This window comes from Nicotiana tomentosiformis, chromosome 1 (genome assembly GCF_000390325.3).
Source record: "Nicotiana tomentosiformis chromosome 1, ASM39032v3, whole genome shotgun sequence".
NCBI lineage: Eukaryota > Viridiplantae > Streptophyta > Magnoliopsida > Solanales > Solanaceae > Nicotiana > Nicotiana tomentosiformis.
In genome coordinates, this window is record NC_090812.1 from 58,839,644 (window position 1) to 58,855,213 (window position 15,570).

Here is a 15,570-nt window from a genome sequence, read left to right on the forward strand (position 1 = left end):
TATCAACTACGTATTTTCTGAGATCCATGAACAGAAGATATAATAATAATTCACATGAGGAATCAAGAACATAAGCATCTCTAGTATTTTTATGAATAAAGTCATTTATGAAAGTTGTGTGTTTATTCGTTTTGTTTGTATCATATGGATCATACCAAAAGGAAAGAAGGGATAGCCTTAACATACCTCAAGTCGTCAATGCAACTCAACAACAAGCTTATGACAACTAGCGTTCCAACCCTATAACAAAGAAATACGTGTACAATTTAGATGGCGGTAGTATATTAAGTATCTCAAACGATAACTCGATTCTAAAATAAAACGGGCAGCATTTCCCCTGATTTTACTGCTCCCTCAAGCCTACTATAGGCGATATACAAACATAATATAATCAGCAACTCAAAACCAACCTAATTACAATTTGGGACCTTCAATACAACAAAAACCCCCAAATATACCATAATACACCAATTCAACAAGTTATCAATTAGCATGTAACTACAACGACGAGCAACCAACCTACTACCCTACCACATGTGGCATTCATCCACGCCCTTTTATCCGTATAAACTCCATAAATCAGAAGCACAATAGATAGCCCAAAAGCAACACGAAACAGCCCATAAATCAGTCTACTACAAGTCAAATAACTCGAACTCACGGCTTCCGATCACCGTCCCGTGAGGTCTAACTATTAGAAAACGAATTTATCAACCTTTTTTGATATTTTAAAGCTTAAATACAGAAATTAGTAATTCTATTAACTATTAAATACATTCCAAAACTCAAACTACAAAGAAAAAGAGAGGCGATATAGCGATACTTACGTCGTAGGGATCGTTCTGATGTTATCGCTTCTCGATTTCGTACCCGGGATGTTAGTATTCTTTGAAGAACTATTAGAGAGCTCAAGGACAGGTTTTATGGTGTACTCTGGTCGGATTTTATGTAAAAATGAGAGAGAGAGAGAGAGAGAGAGAGAGAGAGAGAGAGAGAGAGAGAGAGAGAGAGAGAGAGAGAGAGAGAGAGAGGCAAGTTAAGACATATATCAACTTTTGAAAAGTCAAAGAGGTGCTAGCTTGGCACCCTCTCATTCGCCCATCTTCCGCGCTTATATCTTTTTATCCGGATGTCGTATGAACGAACGGTTAAGAGAATTGGAAATTACATTCCAAGACCTTAAATTTTGTATATAATATGTCCCAAAAAGACCTCATATAGCACACGAAATTTATTTCTCAAAAAGCTCTATTACAGGGCAAATCCTTAGTTGATTTTTCCGCAACTTTAATCCGATTTTTTCCAAACTTTATATTTTTTATCCAAACATCATATATAGTCATATTATGATTTTAAACTCATTTAAATCATGATTAAAAAGTCTCATATTCATTATACGTCACCTTGGGACGCACAGGGTGTAACAAAGTAATAGTTCTAAATTTGGTCTTGAGGGTATGCAATCCCGGATTATGTATTATGTGATTGGTTTTGAGGTGACGCGTATTCTAGGTGACGGGCGTGTGGGCGTGCACCATAGGAATTGTGACTTGGTCAATTCCATGAATATGTGTAGTTGAATAAATTGTTGTTATCCGTACATTTTTCTACGTATTAGAGAAATCGAACTATAAATCATGTTTAAACCATGTGTTGACACTGTTGGGACCCACAAAGGTCGTGTACATATTGAATTATCTGTAAAATTACTATTTTGTACTCAGTCATGGTTTTACTTGCATATTACATCCCAGTCTCTCATGTTAATTATTGATGCAGCATATCATTGTTGTTGGGCTGCTTATTATGATTTCTGAGAGCCCGAGATACTGGAGAGGTTGATGACTAAGTGAGGTCGAGTGCCTAATTGTGAGGATATTTATGGGATCGAGTTGCACGCCGCAACATGTTTCATTGATTTATGCCATGATTGGCTTGTTATAGCGCTTGGGCTGAAGGAACCCCTCCGAAGTCTATACACACCCCTAGTGAGCGCAGGTACCTACTAAGTGCGAGTGTGAGTGCCGAGTTGTCACGACCCAAAATCCCCACCTTCGAACCGTGATGGCGCCTAACATTTCACTTGCTAGGCAAGCCAATATTAGAATAATATTATTCATTTTAAAATAATTTTTAAAAATTTATGAATAACAAAGAAATAAATGCGGAAGTAAAGTCTGAAATGTATTGAATAATCCACAAAAATAACGATGTCCAAATACCATCCCAAAATTGGTGTCACAAGTGCACAAACTTCTATAATAATACAAATAAAGGGTCTCAATAAAATAAAGTTGTCTGAAAACAAACACACAGCTAAAGTAAAGTAGACGGGGACTTCAGAACTACGGACGCCGTGCAGTTATATCTCAAGTCTCCTCTGGGTAGCTGAAATCCGAGCAAGTCTATGGTACGCCGCTGGGACCAACTCCGAATTCTGCATAAGAAGTGCAGAGTGTAGTATCAGTACAACCGATCCCATGTACTGGTAAGTGCCGAGCCTAACCTCGATGAAGTAGTGACGAGGTTAAGGCAGGTCACTTATATTAACTTGTACGCAATAATAGTAATGACCACAATAATAGAATTAAATCAGATAACTTATTTTTAATAGTTGAAGCCAACTCAGCTGTCAAAACCAGTTATTATATCAACCAATTTTCGTTGCAACATGCAACCCGCTCCCACAATATATTCATTTTCAACCCTCCAATATATTTATTTTAATCAAGTGTATCTATAGACTTTTAAATAAGTCTGTTGCGGCATGCAACCCGATCTCCCAATATGGACTTTTAATATAAGTCTATTGCGGCGTGCAACCCGATCCCCTAATATAGACTTTTAATAAGTTTGTTACGGCGTGAAACCCGATCCCCCAATATATTCATTTTTCAATCACTTCTGTTAGAAGAAATTGCGCCAATAAATGCAACAATTAATGTAAAAAAATTTAAGACAACAAGCATACAATAATTATGATTTAATTATGAAACAAACAATGACAATTAGCAATTTATTATGAAAATCGGGGTGAAAATAGGCAGTTTACTATTTCATATGCTAATTTTCAAGTAGAAATTAATGCACATAAATCAAATCAGCATGTAGCAATTATTGCAGGAATTCACGAATTAATATTTGACAAAGAATAGGGGAGAAACAATTATCATAACAATTAATTAGTGTATTAAAACAAATTTTGGATTTTTAAATAATTATCCAAACAATTAATTTGACAATGTATAGACACTCGTCACCTCACCTATACTTCGTTCACATGAATTTCACATACATATAATTTAAGGGTTCTATTCCCTCAAGTCAAGGTTAACCACGACACTTACCACGCTTTGCAATTTCAATTAATTACTCGACCACAGCTTTTCCTTTTAAATTTGTCTCCAAAAACTTCAAATCTATTCACAAACAATTCGATATACTCAATACGAATCAACAACAACCCAGTATAATCCCATTAGTTGGGTCTGGGGAGGGTAGTGTGTACGCAGACCTTACCCCTACCCTGGGGTAAAGAGGCTGTTTCTAATAGACCCTCGACATCCTTCCCTCCAAGAACTCCCCACCTTGCTCTTGGGGTGACTCGAACTCACAACCTCTTGGTTGGAAGTGGAGGGTGCTTACCATCAGAGCAACCCACCTTGTCATATAAAATCAGAAATTACGAATCATAGGAATTAATTCCATATGAATTTACTAATTTTTCGGATAAAATTAGAAATTCACTTTAAAAATTGACAGTGGGGCCCACATCTCGAATCTCGAAAAAAACTTACGAAATCCGAACACCCATTCTGAGACGAGTCCAACCATACAAATATTATCAAATTCTGATTTCAAATGGACCTTCAAATCTTAAATTTTTGTTTTTGGAATATTTTATAAAAATCTAATTTTTCTCCCAAACTTTTACGGATTCATGATATAAATGAGCATGGAATCATGAAATATAATAAATATAGGATAAGGAACACTTACCCCAATATTTTTCCGTAAAAGTCGCCCAAGAATCGCCTTATCCGAGCTCAAAAATGGACAATGGTTGAAAATGGGTCGAATCCCATTTTTCAGAACTTAAGTTCTGTTTCTCGAAATTTTACTCATCGCGATCGCGAAAATTCATTCGCGATTGCGTAGAATAATTTTTGCCCAGGTTCGTTTAACTCTACGCGATCGCGTAAATGGCCATGCGATCGCGTACAGGCTTATGCGATCGCGTAGCACAATTTCAGTGCTTCAGGCTTCTGCCTCATTCCTTCTACGCGATCGCAGCTTGGTCCTCACGTTCGTAGTGCCTTAACTTTTTCAACTGTGCGATCACGTACAATACTATGCGATCTCATAGCACACATTTTTATCCGTTCTCAACAAGCCTTCGCGATCGCGGATGAAGACACGCGATCGCGATTAAGGAAACCAGAACTGAAAATATCATATTTTTCCAAAGTTTCAAAACACCTGTAGCATATCCGAAACTCACCCGGGCCCTTGGAGCTCCAAACCAAACATGCACACAAGTCCTAAAATATCATACGAACTTTCTTGCGCGATCAAATCACCAAAATAACACCTAGAACTACGAATCGGACACCAAATCAAATAAAATTTTCAAGAAAACTTTAAAACTTATATTTTCACAACCGGACGTCTGAATCACATCAAATCAAATCTGTTTCTCACCAATTTTGGCAGATAAGTGATAAATATTATAGTGGACCTATACCGGGCTCCGGAATCAAAATACGGACCCGGTGTCAATAAATCTGACATCAGTAAATTCTTAAAAATCATTAAGCTTTCAAACTTTTAATTTTTCATTAAAATTCTATATCTCGGGCTAAGGACCTCGGAATTTAATTCCGGGAATACGCCCAAGTCCTAAATCACGATACGGACCTACCGAAATTGTCAAACACTGATCCAAGTCCGTTTGCTCAAAATATTGACCAAAGTCAACTCAGTTGAGTTTTAAAGCTCTATCTCACATTTTAATCCATTTTTCACATAAAAACTTTCCGAAAAATTATACAGAATGTGCATGCAAGTCGAGGAATAATAAATAGTGCTTTTTCGAGTCTTAGAACACAAAATTACTTATTAAATTTAAAGATGACACTTTGGGTCATCACACGAGTGCCGAATGCTGAGTGATTGAGAGGAATGAGTGACTGTGAGGAATGAATGACTGTGAGGAAAGAGTGACTGTGAGGTTGGAGTGAATGGGAGGACTGAGTGACTATTACCCTGAGAAGATGCATTGATTTCATTATTGTTGCACTTCAGCTGTCATATATCACTATTTTAGAAATTTCAAAAAAATATTTTTTTTTGTTAAAGTCAAATTTGATATGAAATTACTATGGAATTTTAAATGTTGAACTTGAAAGCATGTCTACCCTTTTATGTTGGAAAGTACTGTATTTGGACTTAGCTGAGAAGCTCGTCACTACTTTCAGTTCCATATTTATTATTGTTACTTCCTGAGTTGGTTATACTCATACTACACCCTGCACTTCGTGTGCAGATCCAGGTGATCTCGGACACATGGGGTGTTGATTCTTTCACAGAGTTGATTTTTTCGGAGATTCACGGGTAGTGGTCATATTTCGCAGACCTTTTCTTTCCTTCCCTATCCTCTTGTTTATTGTATTTTGTCTCAGATCATTATATACCGTGTTTTCCAGACTTGTAATGTATAGATGCTCATGTACTCAGTGACACCGGATTTTAGGAGTGTATTTGTATCTGTAATTGTGAGGTCTTTTATTAAATTCAATTAATATGTTTTCAAACTTAAAAAAAATATGGATTATTGATGTTGTCGGCTTGTCTAGTACTGAGATAGGCGTCATCACGACAGGTGTCATTTTGGGTCGTGACGACAATAAAGATAATAAAATCGCATAAAATAAATATTATTAATTAGTCATAATGAAAACAAACATAATTTAAAATTATGACTAATAAGTACTATTATTTACATGACTAACCACTAAAAAAAAATAAGTTATACATTTTATCTAAACATGGAAAAACTAAAAAATAGATATCTAACACTATTTTCATTCATAGTACAATTGAATTGAATGTCTTTTATTAGCATTAGTATTGATTTGATTTTGGTTTAGGATTTTTTGAGTTACTAACATTTATGGACTATAAAACTTATTAGAACATCCAAAAATTATAAGTCCAATCTTAAAATAATACGTTAAAAGATAAAACTATAAAAAAAGCTTAAGAATATTTATAAACTACACTACCATAAATATTTTTATGTATTAAATATATTTAAAACTTCTATACAATTAATATCGGGTTAGTTTAGTTTCGGCTTGACTTTTTTTAGTTAAAACCAAATCAAACCAAATATGGTCGGGTTTTTTTTTTCCAACACCAAACAAAATCAAACAAAATCATAGTCAGGTTTTATTTCTCGGTTTGACTCGGATTATCGGGTTGGTCCGGTTTGTCGGTTTTATTTGTACACCCCTAGCTATAAGCATAGTTAAGTAACTTTTCTGTTACAAACAAAAGAAAGATGACTTTACTAGAAAATTTCGTATAATTGAGTGACCATTTAAGTAATGGACTCAAAGAATTTTTTATAGCAACACGATGATGTACTTAAAATTATAAGTTTCAATAGTTTTTCATTCTTTTAAATATCTTTCGAGTCAAATTGCAATAAATTGAAATAGAGGGAGTAAGGGAACTAGGAAGTTCTTATTTTCCTGGCCAGCCTTGACAGTCCAAGAAAAAGCATCATAGATAACCCAAATATCACTCCAATTAAATGTTCCTGAAATTTCCAAAAGATAAAGACAAGTCAGATATATTTGAGGATTTGACATATATTTTGGATTTGGAAATGATTTCCATGTGGAAAGAAAACTCAGAGGGTAGGTTTATTTTTATAGTACCATGATAATTATGAAGACAGAGACTTCCCTCGTCCACTTACTATTATTTTTAGTTCTATATATCTATTTGCTGTGTCAAAATAAAGAGACACACAAAAAGCATGTGTAAGTTTTTTCCCTGTTATAAAGATGAATCTATATATTTAGATAACATTAAGCTAAAAATATATTCTCTCCACACATTGAAGTGAATCAATATAATGGACGTGGCAATATGTACCAACGTATGGATGCTACACATGGCCACCTCCAAAAGACCTCCGTCATCTACTTTTTTAATTTCCTCTTTCAGCCGAGGAAAGCCAAAAGCCAGCTGCCTCTCTACCAAAACTGAACCATCACCTAATCAGTACTCTGCTATTTCATCTTCAGATCAAAATCCCACTAGACGTTCAGGGAATTACCAACCTACTATGTGGGATTTTGAGTATATTCAGTCCATACACAATGATTATGCGGTAAAATAATTTGTTTAGCACATATTCATGTTATTCAATATAATTATCTGCATAATTAATTCATTGTAATATCATTCAAAAGATTACGTAGCTGATCATCAATTGTAAATGTGTTGCGTAGGGAGAGAAGTATATGAAGCGTTTTAACGAACTGAAGGAGGAAATGAAGAAGATGATAATGGCTGAGGGATCACAAGAGTTAGAGAAGTTGGAGTTGATTGATAATTTACAAAGGCTTGGAGTTAGTTACCACTTCAAGCATGAAATCATGCAAATTTTGAGGACCATAAACCTAAATGCAGCCACAATAGATTCATTATATGCCACAGCTCTGAAATTTAGACTCTCGAGAGAACATGGTTTTCATATCTCTCAAGGTACTGTCGTTGCCAAACTAATTTCTTACTTCTTTCATGTTCTGATATTTTGTTTACTCAGAACTTGCGGTAGTCCATTACTGCAATTTCTTACAAGATCTAGACTTAAAGATAAAATCAAAATAGAGTAGGTTAATGAGAATAAGTACACCCAAAAAATTGAGAATACACCAGAGTTGTCTTTGAGCTGATTTACATTGAACCTATATAGAAGGAACAGTTCACATGAATTAAAGCGTCAAGAGATATTTTCTTTTACATAATTGAGGAGCTAGCCACCATGCAAGAAAGAGTATCGATGTCAACCTTTAAGATATATGTTTTCTTGTGTTGTAGATATATTCAACAACTTCAAGGACGAAAATGACAATCTCAAGCAAAGTATTTGTAAGGACACAAAAGGTTTGTTACAATTATATGAAGCTTCATTTCTCGCTACAGAAACTGAAACCACTTTAAAATATGCCACAAGATTCATGAAGGCACATCTAAAGAATTATGTTGACAATCATTGTGATAATGAAGACAACCTAATGGTCGCATTAGTACAACATGCCATGGAACTTCCTAGGTATTGGATGATGCCAAGATTAGAGACAGATTGGTATTTAAGCATTTACGAGAGAATGACAAACGCTAACCACCTTTTGCTCGAGCTTGCTAAGTTGGACTTCAACATTGTTCAAGCAGCACACCAACACGATTTGAGAATTCTATCGAGGTAAGCCTCTTTCGTGTTGATAATCTTTTATTAACCTATTTTTAGACCATTGTTTTTAACCGATCAAGCAAGATACATGGCGTGAAGTTTGAGTTAGTCGTAATCATTTATTGTGGATTTAAGCTATACTAGCAGTAATTTTGACCTATTATAATATATAGGGCTAATACATAGTACCTTATTATTTTTCAGGTTGCTAATTCCACTTAATTGTTATGATTAATTATCAGTAACTTTCTCATACAGCAATTATTTTCATGAATATAAATTAATTAAAGGTGGTGGAAGAGCACATGTTTAGCAGAGAAGTTGTCATTTTCAAGGGACAGAGTGGTGGAGGCTTTCTTTTGGACAGTGGGGTTACTATTTGAGCCTCAATACAGCTACTGCAGAAGAATGTTGACAAAGGTTATAGCTTTTATTGTAGTCCTAGATGATATTTATGATGTTTATGGCATTCTTGATGATGAGTTGGAGATCTTTACTGATGCTGTTGAAAGGTCAGTAACTTTAAGGAACCAATTGCATCTCTAAATTTCAATTTTCACTTGTTAAGTGCAATTATAACAAGACACGGGTCTTTAATTTACGACTAGAAGAAAGTAACCCCTTTGCTAGTTTTCTTAATCGTCCCTATTATATTGTTTTGTGTCTGACATGTGAAATTTTGCTTTCTTGTAATATAAATTCAGATGGGATATAAAAGCAATGGACAGCTTCCGAACTATATGAAAATATGTTACCTTGCACTCTTCAACATCAACAGTACCAATGAAATGGCGTATGATATTCTCAAAGAGAAAGGGATCAATGTCCTACCCTACTTTACAAGACAAGTAAATTCATTTCATACTTAGAATCTTTAACTCATTCTTTGAGTTACAAATTTCTCAATCTCCTGTTCTCATTTCCCAAAATCCCATCCCCCCCCCCCCCCCCCCCGACGAGGCAGCATTTCATTTCACTTCTGAAACTAGGAGTACGAAATTTACTAGTATTTATTAAAAAGTTAGTGATTGTTGGAGTGTAAATGATTGTTAGGAGTGTAAGTTCAGTGGCGAGACTCGAGCAAAGGAAGGGGAGGTGACACTGGACTCGCAGGTCATCCCTAGGAGAGGTAGTTTTAAGTACCTTGGGTCTATTATTCAGGAGATGGGGAGATTGATGAAGATGTCACACGTCGTATTGGGGCGGGATGGATGAAATGAAAACTCGCTTCTGGTGTTTTGTGTGACAAGAAGGTGCTACCGAAACTTAAGGGTAAGTTCTACAGAGTGATGATCAAACCAACGATGTTGTATGGGGCTGAGTGTTGGCTAGTCAAGATCGCTCATGTCCAGAAAATGAAGGTAGTAGAGATGAGGATGTTGAGATGGATGTGCGGGCACACCAGGTTAGATAGGATCAGAAATGAGGTTATTCGCGATAAGGTGGGTGTGGCCCCTATTGAGGACAAGATGCGGGAAGCGTGCCTTAGGTGATTTGGTCATGTGAGGAGGAGGAGCACAGACACCCCGGTGAGGAGGTGTGAGAGATTGACATTGGAGGGCCTACGGAGAGGTAGAGGTAGGCCAAAGAAGAGGTGGGGAGAGGTGATTAGGCAAGACATGACGCAGCTTCAGCTGACCGAGGACATGACCCTTGATAGGAAGGTATGGAGGTCGAGGATTAGGGTAGTAGAGTAGGTAGTCTAGAGTGTTCATAACATTAGTATTGGCACGCAGTCTCGCTTTTATTGGTAGTAGGTTTTTATGACTAACCGTTGTTTTCTTTCATTGTTGATCACCTTACTATCTTGTTGTTTTTATTCTACTTTTATATATTTTTTTGGTACTGTCCCTTCGTGTCTATATTTTTATTAATGTGGTACTTATACTTTCCTGAACCGAGAGTCTATTGGAAACAGCCTCTCTATCCTCACAAGGTAGGGGTAAGGTCTGAGTACACACTACCCTTCCCAGACCTCACAGTGTGGGATAATACTGGGTATGTTGTTGTTGTTGTTAGTGATTTTTGGCACGCGCACACATATATATTTATGCTCTATCTAAAAATATTTGGGGGTTCAGTTGAATCTGTTAAACCCATGATACATTTGCCTCTGCCCCCTCTCCTCCCTTCCCCCCTAAACCGCAAATTAAACACCAAATCCATTTATTTGCACTATTATTTGAGACAATTTATTAATTAGTGGGCAGATTTATGCAAAGCTTACTTACGAGAAGCAAGATGGTACTACAAAGGGTATAAGCCAACTCTGGAAGAATACGTGGATAATGCATGGATCTCAATTGCAACTCCTTTGATACTAGTGCATGCATTCTTCTTTGTCACCAATCCAATTACAAAAGAGGCATTGGAATCCTTAAACAAATATCCTGACATAATTCGTCGGTGTGCTGTAATTAATCGTTTTCTTGATGATTTGGGGACATCACCGGTACGTTTTTATACCTAAATTTGTACTATGATTTAAAATAGCTTAATTTAGAGTCCATTCGGATGGAGAGACAGTAAGATTCAAGAAGATTATACGTGAAGCAATTCACAATATGGTTCATTTTTTTTTCTTTTGTTCTTGTTAATTCAGGAAGGGTTAAAAAGGGGTGATGTTTCCAAGTCAATTCAATGTTACATGAATGAGAAGGGTGTTTCCGAAGAAGAGGCAAAAGAACGAATTAGAATTCTGATAAAGAAGACGTGGGAACTGATGAACAAAGACCAAAGGAAAGAGCTGTTATTTTCTGAAACATTCATTGGAATCGCATTAAATTTTTCTAGAGCATCACACTGCATGTACCAGCATGGAGATGGGCATGGAATTCAAAATTCCCACATCAAAAATCGGATTTCCAAACTACTGTTTGAGCCTATCACAATTCTATAGTGTCTTAACTACGAATTAGGTAAAAACAATTGCAACTTTAAATCACAGACTGTTTGAACTTTGAAGCATTGAAAATTAGACGTCGACAAATGTGGTTTAGATGTGATTGCCAGATTCATTTTGGATTAAAAGTCATGTACTTTTGAAGTTGAGCTATGATAATCTTGATAGAATACTTCATCTTTTGTCATATTTCCAATTTTTCTATAGTATTATTTTGCCTTGTCAATAGCTCTTGTTGTTCTCAATTGGTGTATTATTCATTCCAACAACTTCTTTCAGTAATTATTTTTGCTCCAATGGATATTCTTTGCGACTTTCATCACCTAAACAACATGACAACAATATAACAATTTACTTGACTGACAAGTGAGATGGCAGCGTCTTGAGTAAACTTGGTTTCTCGGTAGGTATATTTACCATAATAAGTGGAATTACTAACTGAAAATAAGTCAAATAATTTGCTATAACATATTAAATTTTACTGATTTTGCAAGAAAATTTTTACAGTGTCCATGTATGTAAGTTAAATCCATAGAGTTAAATTTTACTCATTTTTATAGACTGCTGTCTGCGTCAAATAATTTCTGCAGCATAATTTGCCGGTGGCATTATAATTCTTTTTTTTTAACAAGAAAAATATATAAAATAGTTGTGACAAGATGGTGGTTGTGGAGATACAGTTATAAATGGAATTCAAGACAGATTTGTGAAGTCCATCTGAATTAGGCGGATTAAAGATTTAAGTTCTATGTATTCAACTTTAAATTATTAATATTGAAATCATTATATTTTTAAAATTATAGATTTATATCTATTATTTATTGTAATTTTAGTAAATGTTTATACCTTGCTTCGAAACTCAAAAATACTGGATTTAGTTGAATCCGATAACTTGTAGCTGCATCCGCCCCTTGCTATTCAACTATACATTCATATTCATGTGAAACATGAGTAGTTGATTTAGTGCTAACATATTAATAGGTCTTTTTCCTTGAGATTTTGCTGTGTTCTTTTCTTTCCAGATAAGACATCAAATCTAATCAGACTTTAATATCATACGCAAACTAAATCATCATGCCTAGATAAAATCTAAAACTTCTACAAGTTACTTGAAAAGTAGAAGTTAGGCAATACTACTTCTATATATACTAGATGAAAGATGGCCCATGCTGAGCATGCGCCCAACATTTAATTACAAAAATAATTCCTTAATTGTATTACTTTAATTATTTTGTAAATCATGTAAAAAAAAATTGTATCCACTTTTTTAAAAAAAAATTAACTTGTATCCACTGTTTAAACAACTTCAGGCTTTTTTCTCCTCTTTCTTCTTCTTCTTCTTCTTCGGGTGACAGTGATTTTATATGGTGTTTGTGAACATATTTTAAGGTAATTTATGATATTTTACAGTGGTGAGATGTTGTGGCGCATTATTTTTTACTATTGCTTAGGGTTTCTTCTTCTTCTTCTTCTTCTTCTTAATTACAAAATGGGTTCATTAGATTTATTGTTATTTTGACAAATTGATGATTGGAGTTTGTTCTTGATGATATTTGAAGGTTATGTTTCAAATTTGAGCTCATTTGGAGTAGATTTAAGTATTAAATCGTATATTGGGTCGTTAAAATTCGAAGGACAAATTTTTGTTTCTGGGCAATTTGCACTTCAGTCCTATTTGACCTTAAGTGCATAAAAATATTAGTTGCACTTTAGACCTTTTGGCCTTAAGTGAGTCTGAAGTGTAATTTTTTACTTCAGACTTATTGGCCTTAAGTGTAGGAATATGTTTGTTGCATTTCAGACTTTTTGGTTTTAAGTGCATCTAAAGTGTAATTTTTATTTCAGACTTATTGGCCTTAAGTGCATGTAACCATTAGTAACATTTCAAACCTACTTGGCCGTAAGTGCATCTGAAGTGTAATTTTTCACTTTAATCTTATTGGCCTTAAGTGTAGCAAAACATTTATTGCACTTTAGATCTTTTGGCCTTAAGTGCATCTGACGTGCAATTTTTCACTTCAGACTTATTGACCTTAAGTGCATGAAACCATTGATTGCACTTCAAACCAATTTGGCCTTAAGTGCATATGAACTAAATTTTTTCACTTCACACTAATTTTTTCTTAACTTCAGATCCGATAAGTCTGAAGTTGATCGTTAAGTGGGTAGGCTTACAAATATTTTTGCAAAGTGTGTATAGGTTCAATTGTGATCTCAAAACCGGGTATAGATGCAAAAGCTCTGTAAATCATTCATGTTAATTTAAATAATACATTTAAAGATGAAAATTTTATACGCAGCTTTGTTCAATAAAAACTATTGAATTTCCGAGCTAAGCGTTTTAAATTTATTTTGTGGGAATTAAACATCAAAGGAAAAAGATAAAAAAAGGTTCCAATATTTCATTAACTTATTTTTTCTTTGTGTTTGTGTGTTGTTTTTTCCTCATATTGTAACATGAAATTTACAATGAAGTTTGTTTTAGCAAAATAATAAGTAGACTTGTTGGTAGCACAAAAATTCATAGGCATCACATTTTGATAGTTTTTTCGTGCGTTAAAGTTAAGAAAAAAAAGTTACTAATTTATTTAAACCTCGTCAATTTATGAATAACTAAAGAATTTACACTTTCTTCGTTGATATTTTATTTGTTAATAGTTTTAAATAATATGAGATGCCTACTTTTAGCATTAAGGAAAAACATGTGGTACATTAGAAGTGGACCTAAAAATATAGAAACAAATATGTCTAAATTAAGGAGTACCAATTTTGCTCTTTCTTTATATAGACTTTTCTCATTAAGTGCTTGAATTAAGACACTTGTTTGAGCAATTGCACTTTGAAATATTTACTTGACATTCAAATATCATGAAGTTAATAAAGTATTAAAGTTTGAACAATAATATCGCGAGTTTTAATTTGAGTCCGTGTTATTTCCTAATCATATTACTCTTTCTGTTATATATACAAAAATATAAATTTATATTAATATTTAAAATTAAGTCGGAGCAAAAAAAAATTCTAAATGAGAATAGCCGAATTAATAATTAATAAAAGTAATTCAATTTTTTGGTTTGAAATGACGCAGTTATATTTAAGGATTAGCCTTTTGTAAATAATTTGTATTCTGCTTTGTTATAGTAGTTAATATTATGCTTCTCTTTACTTTTATATATAAATCACAGGGCCAACGTGTGATTATAAAAATATTTTTTAAGTGTATTACTCCAATTATTTTACAAAGAGCATTTATGTTTACATAATTAACATATTTAAGTAACATATTTTAAGATTGAAATTTCACATACATATTTATTTAATAAGAATTAACTCTACGCCGGACTTAACCATTTGATTTCAAGTATCACTATATGAACTCCAAACAGTTTATGTATGTCGCTAATACCATACTAACGATATATTAACAAAAATGAATTTGATGTAAACTTTTTATTATTATTATTATTGTACCGTTACAACTTACAGTAATTCGTTGTCCATTAACATCCTCAAGACATGTAGTGTAGCGAACTTTGTGAACAAATTAATCACAAATTCCTTTTGTAATTTTGGTTTATTCCAAAAAGATATGATATTTTTTTGAATTTGTATAAATCATTTCCTCTAATTTTTCTTTTTTCCTTCCAAAAAAACCCATAATGTTATTTAACTGAATAAGATATTAGAATTTGTGCATATCATTTTTTAAAAATTATTCTTTTTTCTTTTGATGAATCCGTAGTTTGCTTTAAAAAACTGAATTTGTTATAAAACATTGAAAAATCCATTATATTATGTAACAAAATGCAGTTTAATTACATGAAAATAGTGCTATATTGCAATAATTAATATTGTACCATTAGTATTAACGTTTTGAACTAAATCATGACATGATACTACAGTTATCATTAATCGTAAGAGCATTAGTTATTATTTATAGGGAGTGTAACTTCTAATAGTGAATACTCCTCCGTTTCAATTTATGTGAATCTATTTCCTTTTTGGTCTGTTCTAAAAAGAATGACATCTTTTTAAATTTAGAAATAATTTTGCTTAAACTTATAACTCTACCCTTAATGAGAAGCTTTTATAACCACACAAATACTTTGGGGCCCTTTTTAACTTGTTTAGGACCACAAATTTTAAAAAAATTTATTTTTTCTTAAACTTCAAACTCAAT

The 15,570-nt window shown here is 33.8% G+C and overlaps 1 pseudogene; it reads left to right on the forward strand.

Moving 5' to 3' along the window:
• The first annotated feature begins 7,028 nt into the window (after window positions 1-7,028).
• On the forward strand, window positions 7,029-11,577 carry LOC104103041 (terpineol synthase, chloroplastic-like; annotated as a pseudogene).
• Window positions 11,578-15,570: the final 3,993 nt, after the last annotated feature.